Raw genomic sequence first — 19525 nt, forward strand, 5'->3', positions numbered from 1 at the left:
ATTTAAAAGTTCCTAAAATTGACCTCGGACCATTATGAAATTTGTCAATACATCATTTACAAATCAATTTGGAAAAAACATATATATTAAAAAAAAGAAACAATTTTCCAATACAGATACAATGAATAAATATTGGTGCCAAGCTATGAGCTAATTGCATTTATGAGGGTCAACAGTCCATAACAGTAGTTAACTAATATTGGTTTCTAATACTGAGTGCTACTCTGATAAAACTAAGCATTGCATATTACTGGAGTTGAGAATGAGAGTAGATGTTCGTATCCCTCTTTAAAATTACGGGATCCAAGAGATAACATGATTGGTCTAATAAATCTATTCCTTGGATCTTTGTACAGGGAACAAAAAAGTATTAAATTAAGAGTATTTTGAGAAACTTGATTGTTACAAGCACACAAGGGTAAACTCTCACACCAACCCACCTGTTGTGGGAATGCAAATAAAAAATGTAGTGTATTCAGACGAAACCTGGTTAAATAAAAACGCCATTGTGTCTGCTCTATATATGAAAGGTAAGGTTGGTGATACAACCTCCCCCTATGATAGACCGCACTCTCACTATTTCGCAACATCCCTAAGTCTAAGCCATACACCTCTTTGGTTAATTGCTTTGTTTCAGCGCCAATGGTCTCAACTTTCGAGAAGATATGGCCCATGCCTATTCTAAGGAAAGTATCCCTAACATATGATAACCATGGGATCTTATCATAGTGTTCAAGGTTAAGACAATCTAATAATATTTCCTTAGTAAGTTTCAGATCATCAGAGCGCCAGACCTTAATCCAAAGCAGCAAAGGAGAAACATGGATAATGTCACTCACAAATTCCAAGCCTACTTCAGTATGGCAAAAAAGATTAGAAGCGCTTGGAGGGACACATAAGAGGCATTTTATAAACTTGTTTTCCATTACTTGGATGTTATTGCAGGATTGAGTACCCCATACACCCTCGCCGTATGTTACAACCGGGATACATTTAGCTTTGTATAAGGATTTCAATTCTGCTACCGGCCTCTGCCCCAGTTTGCTGGAAAAACGAAAGATAGCTTCAACAGTTTGGGTAGCTTTTTGTGCACGTGCTGACATTAACGGATCCCAACTTAGGGTTTTATTGAATAGGTTCCCCAGACAGTTGAAGTTATCAACTTTCTCGATAGTCGAGTCCCTTACCACAAGCCTGCGAGATTTAACGCCTTTCGGGCCGCAGACCATAGCAAAAGACTTGGCAAAGTTGACCCTTAGGTCTAACCCCTGCATAAAAGTCTCAAAAGCATTTAAGCAAATTTGCATGCTATTTGCAGTTAGGGTCATTAGAACCGTGTCATCCGCATAGGATAGCATCGGTATGCGTTTGCTGTTTACCTGGGGAAAATCAGCACAACTTTCTAACAAAAAGGTTTCCAACCCATTGGCATAGACCAGAAACAAAAAAGGGGCCAATATGCACCCCTGGCGCACACCCTCAGTTGATGGTATGGGCTTTGTCATCTCCCCTGTGGGGCCGAATCTGATCTTTACAGTGGTGGCAGCGTGGAGTCTGCGAAGTAATGTGACCAATGACTCTTCGAATCCCATAGACTACATTATTTGCCATAATTTTCCCCTGCAAACAGTATCAAAGGCACTGGATAAGTCCATGAAAGCCAGGTGGATAGAACCACGCTTGGCTCTCGTGTACTTACCCATGATCAGCGCCAAATTTAGGCACTGCTCATTTGTGCCTTTACCTCGCCTAAACCCATATTGGGGTTCGACGATGATTCCGTTGTATTCGGCCCAAGTTTCTAAGCGAGCCAGAATAACTCTGCCCATAAGTGTGCAGGACGCATCTATTAGCGATATTGGTCTATAACAACTAGGATCATCTTTGTTGCCTTTTTTAAATATCGGGACCAATACCGCTTCTTGCCATGAGGTCGGGATACGACCAACCACAACTGCTTTAAAAAGAAGTAATAAGAGGGGTGCCCACATGCAGGCAACTCCAGCACGACCCTGCTATGACCTTACACACTGTCTTGATTTAGTGCTGCAAAAACATACGCTTTTACCTGGCTCACTTAGTTCTCACACCCCCTCGTTAATATGAACATTAAAGCTATTCAATTACTTTTATATTCCTATACTGTACTTCACATTAAAATTTAGAACTGCAGGTTCTCACCACCCCAAATTAGTTCTCTGGTATACTTTCTCAAATGTAAGAAATACTGGGATTCAGTATCTGTCAGTCACGGACACTTTAACACAGTGTACCCATATGCTACTCAACAAAAAGTTTTGTTCCTAAATTAATATCTTACACTGAAAAGCCCCTTTACATTTCTGTCGCTAGATGTACCTTTGTTAAAAACACCACTAGAGAAGGTTGATGAAGTATGGTCCACAAACTCAAAGATTTGTTGTTATTTATAAGAAACATCTGCCTGTCAATGATTATCGCCAGCCTTTTCGACCCCTTAACAGGCTGGGGCGATGAGTATAACATGTCGTATTTAAGATCAGGGAAGAGTATGCATGGAAATAGGAACGTATAGTTGAACAAAGGGTGAGTGGATGCATGACCAGATGGATCAATGGTGAGGTAGATGGATGATTGTATCAATGTATGGATGGATGGAAGGATGAATGAGTTCAGGGACCAATACTTTTGATAGATGGATGGGCTGATAAATGCTTAGGATTGGTTCTAGGATAGATGTCTCTATGGATATATAGGTGTATAAGATATTTAATTTTTAATTTTTTTTATTGTACTGCAGTGAGAGCATGCACATCCAGTTCCGCATGCTTATTTTGTTCACTACTGAGAACTGGAGACATCATGCTAGGTGACCTATGTTGTAGAAAGAAGAGAAATACTTTAAAGAATGTTTTTTTCCGAACGTAAGCTAATTGGAGAGGAGTTTCTAAAGCACACAAAGCTACTTATCTTGATTTAGACCACACCCCAACTTGCATAGCCCCACCCCTTTAAGAAGTTTGCCCCCCCCCTTTTAGAGCACCCCCAGTTTTTTCCCACTTAGAACACTGACTACACCACAGTAACAAAGAAACAGTCTAAGCTTCCATTGAAATCTACAATGGCATCAACTTCTAAAGCAGTTCTACTGACCTAGTTCTTAGGCCCTAGAGCAGCTATGCTGACCTGGTTCTCTGGCTCTCAAGCAGATCTGCTGACTTAGTCCATTGGCTCCACAGCAGCCCTGCTGACCTGGTTCTCTGCCTCTAGAACAGCTCTGCTGAATTTTGTTCTTAGGCTCTAGAGCAGCTCTGCTGAGCTGGTTCTCTGGTGCTAAAGCAGCTCTGCTGACCTGGTTCTCTGGCTCTAAAGCAACTCTGCTGACCTGGTTCTCTGGCTCTAGAGCAGATCTGCTGACTTGGTCCCATGACTCTAAAGCAGCTCTACTGGCCTGGTTTCCCTGGCTCTACAGCAGCTCTGCTGACCTGGTTCTCTGTTGCTAAACCAGCTCTGCTGACCTGGTTCTTAGGTTCTACAACAGCTCTGCTGAGATGGTTTTCTGGCTCTAAAGCTGCTGTTTTTTCTTTATGCGTGTGTTACATATCCCTTCAGTGTTATGTTTCTCCCTCACTTGGTGGGTACCTTCGAAAAAGCGCCGGGATGCTCCAAATGGAGTGGCCGTGCGCTATAGAAGCACAAATATAACATAACATAACATAACAAGCAGCTCTGCTGAACTGGTGCTCTGGCTCTAGAGCAGCTCTGTTGACCTGGTCCCTTGGCTCTAAAACAGCTCTTCTAACCTGGGTCTCTCCCTCTAAAATAAGCTCTGCTGACCTAGTTATTTCGCTCTAAATCAGCTCTGCTGACCTGGTTCTCTCCTTCTAAAGCAGTTCTACTGACCTGGTTTCTCTGGCTCTACAGCAGGTCTGTTGACCTGGGCCTCTGGCTCTAGAGCAGCTCTGCTGACCTACTTCTTAGGCTACAGAGCAGCTCTGCTGATCTGGTTCTCTGTTGCTAAACCAGCTCTGCTGACCTGGTTCTTAGGTTCTACAACAGCTCTGCTGAGCTGGTTTTCTGGCTCTAAAGCAGCTCTGCTGGCCTGGTTCTATGGCTCTAAAGCAGCTCTGCTGACCTGGTTCACTGGCTCTAAAGCAGTTCTGCTGACCTGCTTCTATGGCTCTAAAGCAGTTCTGCTGACCTGGTTCTTTGGCTCTAAAGCAGCTCTGCTGACCTGGTTCTCAGCCTCTAGAGCAACTCTGCTGACCTGCGTCTCTGGTTCTAGAGTAGCTCTGCTGACCGGCTTCTTAGGCTCTAAAGCAGCACTTCTGACCTGGTTCTATGGCTCTAATTCAGCTCTGCTGGCCTGGTTCTCTGCCTCTAGAATAGCTCTGATGACCTGGTTCTTAAGCTCTAGAGCAGCTCTGCTGACCTGGTTCTCTCCCTCTAGAGCAGCTCTTCTTATCTAGTTCTTAGGCTCTAGAGCAGCTCCTGTGACCTGATTCTCCGGCTCTAAAGAATCTCTGCTGACCTATTTCTCTGGCTTTAAAAGGCTCTGACCATCCAAATGTTTATCTTATTTTGATATGTACTACTGTCAAGCTACGATTAAGTAATCCAAACACTATCAAAGCACAACTACATTATATATATTACCTACTGGCGGTCGCCAGTAGGTATATATAGTTAGGATTTTTTCTCTATGGGATTTTTGAAAATTCTATGTCTAATAACTGGCGTTTGTGGACGGAATTGGCTGAAATTTTCAGGAAAATGGCACATTTTGTTTCTGAGCAGCCCCTGAAAATTTGGGGGGGGAGGGGTTTGTCAAGGGGGGGCCGAGAAAAAAGGGGGGTCCCAAAACGCGTTTTTCCAATGTTAATTTCCATAGGGCGGTTGGCCTCACTTTTAGCCCGAACGGCTGAATGGATTTGCACGAAACTTGGCAAAATTGTAGGGACTGGTAGCCCGATGTGCCTTTGCTAGGTCTCAATATATGTGCTCCAGTGGATTTTGAGAAATTAACGTTCAAAAAAAGATATATATCTGTAACAGCGCACCGGGCAGCGCTCCGCTTCGCGTACTTTTCGCGTTACGGAGCTTTGTGAAGCGAAGCTGATTGGTTCTCCGGCGTCTGTAAACATTCCAAACAGTCCGTAGCGGCCGCGATCTTGTCTCTCGGTAGGATCGAGAGACAAGAGGAGGCCAAAGCGAAGGGGCAAATGACCATAAGGGGGCATAGTAGATCCTCCCTGACCCCCTAGGTTTGATGTGGAGGTTTTAAAAGGGTCCCGCGGGGCAAAAAAAAAAAAAATAATAATAATCGAACGGCTGAATGGATTTGCACGAAACTTGGCAAAATTGTAGGGACTGGTAGCCCGATGTGCCTTTGCTAGGTCTCAATATATGTGCTCCAGTGGATTTTGAGAAATTAACGTTCAAAAAAAGATATATATCTGTAACAGCGCTCCGGGCAGCGCTCCGCTTCGCGTACTTTTCGCGTTACGGAGCTTTGTGAAGCGAAGCTGATTGGTTCTCCGGCGTCTGTAAACATTCCAAACAGTCCGTAGCGGCCGCCATCTTGTCTCTCGGTAGGATCGAGAGACAAGAGGAGGCCAAAGCGAAGGGGCAAATGACCATAAGGGGGCATAGTAGATCCTCCCTGACCCCATAGGTTTGATGTGGAGGCTTTAAAAGGGCTCCGCGGGGCAAAAAAAAAAAAATAAAATCATTTTTTTTGGTGGGGTGCGCCCGGTTAGCGTAACGGGAAGCGGACTGGGGAGCGTACTACAAGGAAACAAGAATGATTGACTTTAAACTTATTGTATGTTTATAGACTTTTTTTTCTTTTTTTTCTGCTGAGTGACGTCTCGGCCTATCTCCACGGGATGCAGTCCCTACCATCTCGGCGTTTAAGCCCAGGGGGACCGGTAGTGTGGGAGAGATAACGTCTGTCTGTCAAGGCGACGCTTTCCTCAGGATCTGTCGTGAAGTTATAAAGACCCACCTCTCGATACCTCCAATTCCGAATGTAATTACTACACAGAATCTTGGAGTGATCAAGCGGGGGGGAAAAGGGAGTTAGGAAGGGGACAGCAGGGAAGGAGATCTGGAAAGGAAAAGTTAGTAACAAAACATTCCGTATATCTAAATTGACTTTGAAACCTAAAGCCAAAGCTGAATTATTCTGCTTAACCTAGTTGCTTACTCACAGACTCTGAAGATACAATAGACTTCTTGATAATAAATACCAAATCTTTCACAACAACCTTTTCACCAAATTGTTATTCTCTTGTGAATAGCGACAAAACACTCTTATCATAATTTTGTTATTCTCTAGTGAATTGCGACAGATTCTCTTTAAGCAAAGAATAAAACTCACTCCTTAGTAAATAGCCTCTTTACCAAAGCTTTGTGAACAAACCAATACAAAATCACACTGCAATCTTTGCCTTCAGATAGTACTAAAACTTCTCTTGACCTTTTCTCCCTAAAAACATTTCAAAGAAAGAGTTGCGCAAAAAACAAACAGTTTTAGAAATGAATGCACGCGCTTTCACATACTTTGCACTTTTAAGTTAAACATCTCTTGCCAGCAACAAGATGTAAAACGCAGTTTTCAAAGAGCAAATTATTCCAATGATTTCACGCTTCTGTGCTTTTAAATATTCCTCATTACATAAACTACTAGTTTAATCAAATTGAAATCAAGAAAGTACTCTCAAAGGACTTTAGCGCCGAGAACTAAGATTGATAAGTCCTACCTGTAGAGAGTGCGACCTACTCTACTACCTTTGAAGGACAAACGTCCCCGAAATGGCTCTTCCAACCGATAACCTTGCTCAAGGAGCAAGCTGGATACTGACACGCCCCCTTGGAAAAAACGATCCTCTAGGCCTCCGATGGAATCCTTCATCAAAAACAGCTGGAACACTGCAGATGGGAGAGGGAGCAAGAAGAGAACACAGCCACTCCCCAAACGATTCCAGAATAGTGAGCACAGGAGACAGGGCGCGGTCGCGTAAGCAAACGTGCTCACGGCGCCCACGTTTGCGACCGGGCTACCAAACCTCACGCATTACGCGTGAGCATGCCAAACCTCACGCATTACGCGTGAGCATGCGAAACCTCACGCATTAGGCGGAAACATAGCAAACAGCAGCCAAAGGACAGGAAAACCTGCACAAACCTACAGACAGGGACGCAACTTAACAGTACAAGCAGGTTTAAAGCACATCAGCCACCAACGCCCTCCCAAAGAGGACTGATGCATTTTGCCACAAGGGCAATTCCGAATGCAGAGTGGGGCGGGCCCTAGACCACAAGCCACCCTAGCCCTGACATTACACCCCCCTCCCAAGAGTGGTCTAGGGCCCGGCTTTAGAGGGTGGAGGAGGTGGAAGCGGCGCACCAAGCGCGGGGCATGAACATTCGCAGCCGGCTCCCAGGAATCATTTTCAGCACCGTATCCCTTCCAGGAAACAAGATACCACAACCTGGAACCCCGACGTCTAGAATCCAAAATGTCTCGTACCTCATACTCCCAACTACCATGAACCAAAATCGGAGCTGGACGGGGAGCCAGATTCTGAGTAGCAGGTTTAAGGAGAGAAGTATGAAACACTGGATGAATCCTTAGAGACTTAGGCAACAACAACTTGAATGTCACAGGGTTCACCTGTCGAAGAACTGGGTAAGGACCAATGTACTTAGGTTGAAACATGCTTTTATGCTTGAAGTTCAAGTTCTTGGTAGACAACCAAACTTTATCCCCAGGGGCATACACAGGACCTGAACGATGTTTTTTGTCATATTGCTCTTTGTATTTTTTCTTGCTTTGCAACAAGCGCTCCTGAATTTGACGGTGAATAGCTTGCATGAGTTGTACAGAGTCTCTAACTGCTGGTACACCACCATCATCCGTAGCCATAGTCAATGGTATGGTGTTAGGTTCATAGCCATAGAGTGCCTGGAACGGAGAGGAACCGGTTGATGAATGTGGTGAAGTGTTATACGCAAATTCAGCAATCCAAAGCAAATCCAACCAAGATTTCTTAGAGTCCGTAACATAACACCTCAAATATTGTTTCAAAGTTTGGTTCAGTCTTTCAGTCTGACCATCAGTTTGGGGGTGATAACTAGTGGACATATTGGAGGTGATGTGTAGATCTTTGCACCATTGCTGCCAAAACTTGGAAGAGAATTGAGACCCTCGGTCCGAAAGCAATACTGAAGGCAGTCCATGTAAACGCACCACATGTCGCAGAAATATTTGTGCCAACTGTCCCGCAGTGGGTAGTTGTTTACAAGGGATGAAATGAGCATATTTGGTTAAACTGTCCACAACCACTAGAATCACAGTATGGTGTTGAATTGGTGGTAGATCAGTAATGAAGTCCAAAGAAATATGTTTCCATGGTTCAGTTGGTGTCGGTAGAACCTGTAGAAAACCTTTAGGCTTAGTGTGATCGGATTTAAATCTTGCACAGACCTCACAATCATTAGCCATTCTCAGCACATCCTTTTGCAGCGTTGGCCACCAAAACATCTTCTGTACTTTCTCCACTGTCTTCCGAGGGCCCGGATGCCCGGCCATAGGATGTGAATGTAACCAGTTAAACACAGTTTCTTGTAATTGCAAAGAGGGCAGATAAACTTGTTTTCCATGGAAAGGTATCCCTTCTTTGATGGTTTGGTTAGCCTTGGGATTCAACCATGATTTCCACAGAGAAGAAGGAAAATTTTCATAAATATTCTCCAAAAATTGGTCTGCCGAAAGTACACTAACTACTTTGCCTGGATCGATTATTGGTTGAGGAGTTCCTTCAAAGCGATGCAAAGAAGAGTCTTTTCTGGATAGGGCATCAGCTTTCCTGTTGTCTTGGCCTGGACGGAAGGTAATTATGAAGTCATATTCGGCAAAGAACATCATCCACCTGAGTTGTCTCGGGGTCAACATTCTGGCTGAGCTCATAAACTGTAAATTTCTATGATCAGTGTACACGGTTACAGTAAATTTCGCTCCCATTATGTAATGTCTCCATTCTTTAAAGGCTTCTAGAATAGCTAATAGTTCTTTTTCAGCAATTACATAATTTTGCTCAGCGGGATTTAGTTTACGAGACATGTAGGCAACCGGATGCATTTGTCCAGTGGTGTGATGTCTTTGAGAGAGGATGGCTGCTATAGCTACATCAGAGGCGTCAGCTTCAATGATAAAGGGCTTCTCCACATTGGGATGCATGAGAACTGGAGCTTCAGTAAAGGCCTTTTTTAACTTCTGGAATGCAAGTTCAGCTTCTGTGGACCATTCAAAGTTCACCTTCTTTCTCAACAAACGTGTGATGGGAGCTACTACAGCAGAAAAGTGATCAATGAAGCGGCGGTAAAAGTTTGCAAATCCCAAAAAGCACTGAATGTCTCGAACAGATGTCGGAGTGGGCCAATCAGCAACTGCCTTAATCTTTCTGTCTGTCATTTTCATGCCAGTTGGAGTGAGGAGGACTCCTAAAAATTCAACTTCATGCACATGGAAATCACATTTGGACAATTTGCAGTACAAATTATGAGATTGCAGGGTGCTCAAAACCTTTTTGACGTGACCTTCATGTTCAGTTTCAGAATCTGAGTAGATCAAAATATCGTCTATGTAGACAATAACAAAGAGATCTAGAAACTCTTTCAAGGCATCATTCAAAAAAAACTGAAAAGCAGCTGGTGCATTGCACAGCCCGAATGGCATCACCAAGTACTCAAATAATCCATATCGAGTTTTGAAAGCAGTCTTCCATTCATCCCCTTGCCTGATACGAACCAAATGGTAGGCTCCTCTGAGGTCCAACTTAGTGTAGATTTTTGCCTTTTTAACTTGGTCCAATAGAACAGGGATGAGAGGCAATGGGTACTTATTTTTGACTGTGATTTTGTTCAACGCCCTATAATCGATGCACGTCCTCAATTCCCCATTAGCTTTCGGAATGAAAAATAAAGGAGACGCTGCCGGAGACTTGGAGGGGCGGATGAATCCATTCTCAAGATATTGATCGAGATATTGTCTTAGATGTTGATTCTCTTTTTCAGATAAAGCATATATGCGACAATTTGGTACACTAGATCCAGGTACAAGATCGATCTGACAGTCATAACTTCGATGAGCAGGAAGGATGGCTGCCTTAGCTTCACTGAAAACTTCTGCGAAGTCCTTGTAAACTTTTGGTAATAAAGTTTCTTTTTCCTCAGCTGTGGCCAATTGACTCAGGATTGGTTTTGAGGCATTGAGACAAGACGAATGACAAAAATCAGATAGGAAAACCAGTTCTCTCTTTCGCCAATCTATGGTTGGATTGTGTAAGTAAAGCCAAGGCATTCCTAAAATGAAACCATACTGGGGTGCTTGGATCACATCAAATTGAAGCTCTTCTTTATGTACCTGTTGCTTAGCATCTTCGCAGAACAGAGCAACTTTAGATGTTTGCATGGTTACTGGACCTCCAGCTAGAATTTTTCCATCCACAGCTTGCACTATTTCTGGAGTCTCTTTTTGTTCACAGATGATTCCTAAACGTTGGGCAGTTTCAAAATCTACAAAATTTCCTGTAGCTCCAGAATCGACTAAAACTTCCATTTGGCAAGTTTCATGAATTAACCTGATTTGTACAGCTAACCTGAAGTGAGCTTTGTAGTTAGAAACACATGAGTTCACAGAAGGGAAGGCAATAGTACCCAAGAGATCTCCCTTCAAACATCTTGGGCTAATTAGTTTTCCGATTTTGGATCTGTTTTTTCCAGGGCAGCTGATTTACTAGAATTAGGAAATCTTCCCTTTGGTTTCGTTAAACAGTCCTTCACGAAGTGACCCTTTCGACAACAATAAAGGCATTGTCCATTCTTTCGACGATTATCTTTCTCATCTTTAGACAATGGTTGTCTTAAAGTTCCTATTTCCATTGGCTCTGAACCAGTTTCTGAATTTGCAAATTGGGGCCTAGATTTGGCTTCTGATCTCCAACTTGGTTTATCCGTTCTTTTTTTATCTGATCTTCGTTCAGAGAGTCTATGATCTAAGCGCAGTGTTAGATTAATCAATTCAGAGCAAATTACAGGTTGAGGATCAATTTGTGCCAGAACATCTTTTAGATCGTCCTTTAAACCTTGATAAAAGAGAGCTGCTCTTTTTTCCTCTGGCCAAGAAGTTTCCGCGATTAATCTGTTGAAATGAGATAGATAAGAAACAAGGTCCCTATTGCCTTGTTTCAATTGAAGTAGTTCTCGATCAGCGGACAGAGTAACAGTTCTGCGATCAAAAACTTTTTCAAATTCCTCCACAAATCGCTTCCAATTGTAAAGCAAAGTGTCATCTTGTCTGACCAAAGGAACTGCCCAGTTTGCGGCATCTCCGGTCAAGTAGGAAATCAAAAACGCAATTTTAGACTGTGGGGTTGGAAACGCAGTAGGTCTACAAGCAAAATGCAACTCGATCTGGGTCAAAAAAATTTGCACCTTGGAGGGGTCCCCAGAAAAACGTTCGGGAGCTGCCAAAGGAATTTGAGGGGGGACAGTAACAGCTATGTTTGTATTTCCCCTACTAACACCAGTTTCATGAACCTCTTCCGGAAGAGGAGTATTCTGTAATTGAATATTTTCTACCTTAGCTGCTAACAAAGCAGTTACATCCATGGTTTCCTTTAAATCTGCTTGAATACGCATAATTGCAGACATTAAGTCATTGATGGTGGTCATTATGACTTCACGTACAGACCAGGAGGAAAAAATAATTCGTGGGCTCACTATTCTGTCAAGGCGACGCTTTCCTCAGGATCTGTCGTGAAGTTATAAAGACCCACCTCTCGATACCTCCAATTCCGAATGTAATTACTACACAGAATCTTGGAGTGATCAAGCGGGGGGGAAAAGGGAGTTAGGAAGGGGACAGCAGGGAAGGAGATCTGGAAAGGAAAAGTTAGTAACAAAACATTCCGTATATCTAAATTGACTTTGAAACCTAAAGCCAAAGCTGAATTATTCTGCTTAACCTAGTTGCTTACTCACAGACTCTGAAGATACAATAGACTTCTTGATAATAAATACCAAATCTTTCACAACAACCTTTTCACCAAATTGTTATTCTCTTGTGAATAGCGACAAAACACTCTTATCATAATTTTGTTATTCTCTAGTGAATTGCGACAGATTCTCTTTAAGCAAAGAATAAAACTCACTCCTTAGTAAATAGCCTCTTTACCAAAGCTTTGTGAACAAACCAATACAAAATCACACTGCAATCTTTGCCTTCAGATAGTACTAAAACTTCTCTTGACCTTTTCTCCCTAAAAACATTTCAAAGAAAGAGTTGCGCAAAAAACAAACAGTTTTAGAAATGAATGCACGCGCTTTCACATACTTTGCACTTTTAAGTTAAACATCTCTTGCCAGCAACAAGATGTAAAACGCAGTTTTCAAAGAGCAAATTATTCCAATGATTTCACGCTTCTGTGCTTTTAAATATTCCTCATTACATAAACTACTAGTTTAATCAAATTGAAATCAAGAAAGTACTCTCAAAGGACTTTAGCGCCGAGAACTAAGATTGATAAGTCCTACCTGTAGAGAGTGCGACCTACTCTACTACCTTTGAAGGACAAACGTCCCCGAAATGGCTCTTCCAACCGATAACCTTGCTCAAGGAGCAAGCTGGATACTGACACGCCCCCTTGGAAAAAACGATCCTCTAGGCCTCCGATGGAATCCTTCATCAAAAACAGCTGGAACACTGCAGATGGGAGAGGGAGCAAGAAGAGAACACAGCCACTCCCCAAACGATTCCAGAATAGTGAGCACAGGAGACAGGGCGCGGTCGCGTAAGCAAACGTGCTCACGGCGCCCACGTTTGCGACCGGGCTACCAAACCTCACGCATTACGCGTGAGCATGCCAAACCTCACGCATTACGCGTGAGCATGCGAAACCTCACGCATTAGGCGGAAACATAGCAAACAGCAGCCAAAGGACAGGAAAACCTGCACAAACCTACAGACAGGGACGCAACTTAACAGTACAAGCAGGTTTAAAGCACATCAGCCACCAACGCCCTCCCAAAGAGGACTGATGCATTTTGCCACAAGGGCAATTCCGAATGCAGAGTGGGGCGGGCCCTAGACCACAAGCCACCCTAGCCCTGACAGTCTGTTAACGTTCGATTCGAAGGAAATCAGGAAGTGTTGAAAAACATTGTCTGCGCCATCTTGCCTTTTTTCAAATGCCACACTTTTGTCGTGCACGGCAGCCATTTTAGATGCCTTGACCAGACCCACTCTCTGCACGCTGTCGATCCTTAGCATGGCTCCCCACCCTCGCAAGCATCTCCCCCAGGCACTGGTCACCCCCGCTCTCTGTCTTATGCATGGGCAATAAACCTCCCCCCATCTGCGCTGCTCTTCCCTGAGAATCACACCCTGTGCCCGCCTGACACCTCCCTTTCGCCCTATTCACTACCGCACCCTCTGACACTCCTCTTCCTCTGTGTCCGATTGTCCAGGCCGGTCCCAGGCTATCAGCTAGCCCTGCAGATGTAGTTTATGGCCCCAGCTGTAAAGAATCACCCCTCTTCAAAGGAGTTATAGTAGATCAAGGCCCACACCCGATGAGATCTGTCACACCACACGCGTTCCTACTATCTGAAAACCATCCTGTATTGTGATTGGGGAGGGGACCGAGCCTGAAGCGGAAGATTCCAGGGATGACTCTTTGTACATCAAAGTTTTTACAATTATGTGTCACATTAAAAATATATAGCACTCCAACAAAGTAGTAGAATTATAAAACTTTAATAACTTATAAATATATACAACAAAACAAAAACAGTAAAAACATTTAAACATTTTTAGGGAAAAAGAAGGAACAATGGTCAGTAGCGGTCGGTTGTGCGAATAGTCCCAAGGCAGCACAACGTCCTGATTTCTGGACGGCACCCAGGTGATGTTGCCTGGGTGCCGCACTGATTTGGGTATCCGGCGTGGGGCGTCCCGGGGGGTGGGTCGTCAGTAGCGGTCTGTTGTGCGAATAGTTCCAAGGCAGCAGAACGCGCTGAAATGTGGATGGCACCAAGGTGATGTCCAGTAAGTTGCCGCCCTCCGAATAACGGCGTGGGGCGCCCCGGGGGGTGGGGGGGTGAGGCGGCGTGAACGGGCCTCCCCAGATGGAGGCTCGTCTGCTGTAGTGGGGCGCCTCTTTACCGTTTCAGTTGCCATTCCGTCCGCTTTTGGTCCACTGTGTCAAAATCCACCATTCAGCTGAGTTACGCCCACTCTTGCGGTGCAGCGATAGGCGGCTGCTACAGGACTCTCAAAATGGCGGCAGGCTCTTTCCTTTTTGGGCCTGGTCCACTGAAATGGCCCTGGGACACCTTGGAAATCGGACGCTTGTCTGCTAGGTCTTGGACCCCATTCTCGAAAGCGTCCCCTCAGCCTTGAGGATTCTACAAAAGTCTTGGGGGCCCCCGACTTCTGCAGGCTTCCGGTGGGGAGCGGCTGCCATGATTGCTCGCGGAATGACCACGACGGAGCCACGAGATGGTGGTGCTTTCATGCTGACGCCAGCTTCAGTCTGAAACATCCAGAAACAAGGTGGGGCTTTCAACGTTTGGGAAAAAAAATAAGTTTTCATCCAATGAAAAGTGTTATTTTTAGGTCATATGATCAAGCCTTCCATCATTAGGAAACCAAAAGTAAAATGAACCAATGAAAAGTTTTATAAACAAGTCACATGACCTGTTATGCGGCATAGTGTATAAAAAGCGTAGAAAATCCGTTGGCACGTGAGGCGGCGTCAGTAGCGGACCGATGTGCGAATAGGCCGAAGGCAGCACAACGCGCCAAGATCCGGATGGCACCGAGGTGGTGTCTAGCAAGTTGCCGCACTGGTGTGGCCATCCTACAATGCTGAAAGTCGGCATGGGGGGCCCCGTTGGCCTGTGAGGTGGCGTCAGTAGCGGACCGATGTGCGAATAGGCCGAAGGCAGCACAACGCGCCAAGATCCGGATGGCTCCGAGGTGGTGTCTAGCAAGTTGCCCCACTGGTGTGGCCATCCTACAATGCTGAAAGTCGGCGTGGGGCGCCCCGTTGGCCTGTGAGGTGGCGTCAGTAGCGGACCGATGTGCGAATAGGGCCAAAGGCAGCGCAACGCGCCAAGATCCGGATGGCACCGAGGTGGTGTCTTGCAAGTTGTCGCACTGGTGTGGCCATCCTACAATGCTGCGCCGAAAGTCGGCGTGGGGCGCTCCGTTGGCCTGTGAGTTCGCGTCAGTCAGTGGGGTTTGTTTGAGGATCTGACTGCATTGGAAAGCAATGTGATGCTGTGCGTCGCCCCCAAGATGAAGGTTCCTCGGCTGCAGTGGGGTGCCCCTTGGTGTTTCACTCGCTATGCAGCTGAGTTGCGTGCGCACTTGCGGCGAATAGGTCGAAGGCAGCACAACAATATTTTCTGAATAGAAGACACCACAAGGCGCTGAGATTCGGTTGGCACCGAGGTGGTGTCTAGCAAGTTGCCGCACTGGTGTGGCCATCCTACAATCCTGCTCCGAATAACGGCGTGGGGTGCCCGAAGGGGGGGGGGAGGTGGCGTGAACGGGCCTTCCCAGGTGGAGGCTCGTCTGCTGTAGTGGGGCGCCCCTTTACCGTTTCAGTTGCCATTCAGCTGAGTTTCGGCCGCTCTTGATGCTACAGCGACAGGCGGCTGCAACAGGACTCTCAAAATGGCGGCCTGTTCTTTGGATTTGGGCCTGGTCCACTAAAATGGCCCTGGGACACCTTAGAACTCGGATGCTCGATTTTTTTTTCCTTTCCTCTACATGCAAAAAAGGTAAATGCCCGGTACGTTACACGCTTCATCTGCCACGATGTACTCTCCAGAGGAACCGAAAAAAAATATAGTTATGGTAACTATACCATGCATCGTCATATGGAGAGGTGGCACCGATTAATTATAGTGCTGCATAAAAGAGAGATTTGGAGGAGAACCCCCGACCTGCCAGTACATTCACCAAAGAAGTGGCACTGACAGCATCAGAGGCAAGGGAAACGGTCCCAAATATTTAGAAGAACTTTGGAAAGATTAAAATGACATGCTTAGATTGTGGCAAAGTAATTTCATGTGGACAGATGAGTGTTACTCTAATAAATACAGCATATGAACATCATCATAGTCGATGGTTGGTAGAGACATTTTGACTATATCCTGGACCTGCCCGTCCTCGCCCAAAATGGCGCCGGAATAAATGGGACTCGTAACTCCTTATTGTGTACTGGTTGCAGAACCTTGAAATCACGAGATATGTATGCAGTTTTGAAGCACATGGCGGGCGGGGACGAGAATTGATTGAATATTTCGACATCCCTATTGATATTAAGTTCTGATGTGTTATTGATTACTGTACTATTGAAAGTTTGAATTAACGTCACCCATGGTACTTGCCCCCAAATGTATATCTAGATAATTTTATTGTAACTGGCTCTGTCGTATTTTAATTATAAAATGTACGTCCACTGATTCCGCAACTGTTAGACACCTTAGTTCTTGCAACCTAATGGCCCGCCTGTTACGTTCCTCTACAGTGTAAATGTCTACTCATCATATACGATTACAGTTTGCTCCGTGGCCGGCCCACGTGGTTATAGGCCCGTATTTGTATACTGACATTTTCACAATAAAGGTTTTTAAAAGAAAACATGGTAGTAGTATTTACATTGGTAAAGTTTTTAATAATAGTCACTGTTTTAGAATCAGTAAAAGGCAAGTGAAATAAAGCAGTCCAATTACATGAAGGGTAAAAGGTATAATACGCAAGAACGCAGTAAAGATAAATGGTCAAGGGCTGTTGTGTTTTCTACTCCTGCAACATAAAGTGATCGATAAGAATCTGATATTCAGGCGTATCGGCGACTAAGACAGCAGGCCGACCCTCTTTTGCTCAACGGCTCCGTCATGGGACGAAGAAACGCCCTTTTTCTCGAAAAAGGAATATATTTTACTTGCAGGACAGTTGTAAATTTTCCGGGAAAGTACATTAGCCTGGAACATTATAACATATGTTTAGGAAAAAATAATGTTCGAAAGTAATAAAAAGCGTAATTTTTAGGTCATATGACCAAGCCTTTCATCATTAGAATAAGAAAAGTAAAATGAACCAAACAAAAGTTTTATTAACAAGTCACATGACCTGTTATGCTTATGTTACGCGCTGCGCGCCGCGCCCCGGATCACTTCCGGATGCGCTAACGCGGCGCGTCATATGACGCATTACGCGACAACGCAGGTCCAGAATATAGTCAAAATGTCTCCACCAACCAGCGGTCGGAACACAACCCCTTTCAGCAGGCTAAATAGTTCTGTTAAATGACAACAGAAGGGACAGGCAACAAGAACTATCAGTCAAAGAGGGGAGGGCAAGTTCTTCTCTACCGGGTCACGTTGGGGCGCTACCGGAACTGATCGAATTGGTAGTCTACAGTGTTTCTGGATGTTTCAGACTGAAGCTGGCGTTAGCATGAGAGCACCACCATTTCGTAGCTCCGTCGTGGCCATTCCACGAGCAATCATGCTAGCCGCTCCCCACCAGAAGCCTGCGGGAGTCGGGGGCCCCCAAGACTTTTGTAGAATCTTCAAGGCTGAGGGGACGCTTTCGAGAATGGAGCCCAAGCTCTAGCAGACAAGCGTCCGAGTTCCAAGGTGTCGCAGGGCCATTTTAGTGGACCACGCCCAAATCTGAAGAGCCGGCCGCCATTTTGAGAGTCCTGTGGCAGCCGCCTATCGCTGCACCGCAAGAGCAGGAGCAACTCAACTACATGGTGAGCGAGACGCTGTAGTCGAAAGAGCGGGCGGTAAACAGCTGAATAGCGGAAGAGGCACAGTGTAGCAAAAGCGGGCGGAATGGCAACTGAAATGGTAAAGGGGCGCCCCACTACAGCGTGTCTTTAGGTGAAACGGATTGTGGGACAAGGTCAAGAATGGAAGAGTTACCAAAAGGCAAAAAGTTCCGCTTGATCCCGGGAGCCGGCCACCTATGTCGGGGGCGATCTCAGGCCACACCAGGAGAACACGACTTGGGGAGGGGGCCGGAGCCAAGCGCCCCCCTCCGAGTCCGCGCCATGACACCGTCCCTCGGGGGTCTCCGTCAAGCGATTCAGGGTGGCACCGCATCACATTGTTTACAAATGCAGTCACGTCCTCAAACAGCCCCCACTTACTTTGAGAATAGTGAAGCTGAAGCAAGTGCAAATAGGCTTCAGACAGTGTTACAAGCACTCCTCAAAACTTTGAACCATCAGAGTGCATGAGTTTCATGCTCGATCGATTGAGCTAGCCGGATCGGGCAACAAAAAGTATAAAATAGTTATGTAAATAGTTATTTAATAAAATGTTTTACCCTGTTACTTTGCTGGTGTGTTGTATATATTTGTAATATTTGCATAGAGTTTATCGTTATTTTGGGCGGGGTGGGTGGTGGAGCCGAGCTGTCTTGCAGCCATCATGGTGTGGAGTTCAGTTCATCTCATTAGTTTCGTATTTGTCATGAGGGGTTGTTCCTAATGTTTCTATTTTAGCGAGGTCAAAAAGAGATCCCATTAGTGGCCTACTGATTTTGCTCGATTCCATTTGTTTTTTTACACGATTTTTCGCTATCTGCAAAGACTAAACAGAGTATTGCGACTCTGTGCTTGTTTGTAAATAGAGAATGAACCAAAGAGAACCAATTCTAAAACAGTAAATGCTTGGATAACAATCAATCAAATGGAGAGAGAAGCAGGCACGACGGATTACAACTGGGGCAAAGGCCTGTGTTAACTAACCTTCACTATCTGCAAAGAGAGAGTACTCCTAATAGAAATGAGGGGGGGGGCAGCATTCAAAGCAGATCAGTGTGCATGAACACGAAAATGTTTTTTCTTACCACGTACTTGACAATCGACAGCTTATGATATTTGCTATTAAAAAACCATTGAAATTCACTGAAAAAACTATAGGTTATAGACCATATATAGTTAGGAATTAGCATTTACAAAACCTTGAAAATTCACTGAAAAAACCATAGGTTATAGACCATATATAGTTAGGAATTAGCATTTAAAAAACCTTATTTTACTCACACAAAACCATTGAAATTCCATATATAGTTAGTTGTACTAACTATATATCGCGCACCCGCAATCCACTGCTGATCATGTCACATATTACATCATTCATGACATGGTCAGTGACATCACTGATGACATCACTGATGACATCTCAAATGACATCACTGATGACATCACTGATGACATCTCAAATGACATCACTGATGACATCACTGATGACATCTCAAATGACATCACTGATGACATCACTGATGACATCTCATTTGACATTACTGATCACATCACTGATGACATCATTCATGTGATAATACGATGAACCTCTTCAGACTCTAATATAACCTTAGATACACTCAGTGTAAACACAGACTCACAGATTGTCACTCATCCATGAAGTTACACACACACCTAGTCAGTCATGC

This window comes from Lissotriton helveticus, chromosome 2_1 (genome assembly GCF_964261635.1).
Source record: "Lissotriton helveticus chromosome 2_1, aLisHel1.1, whole genome shotgun sequence".
NCBI lineage: Eukaryota > Metazoa > Chordata > Amphibia > Caudata > Salamandridae > Lissotriton > Lissotriton helveticus.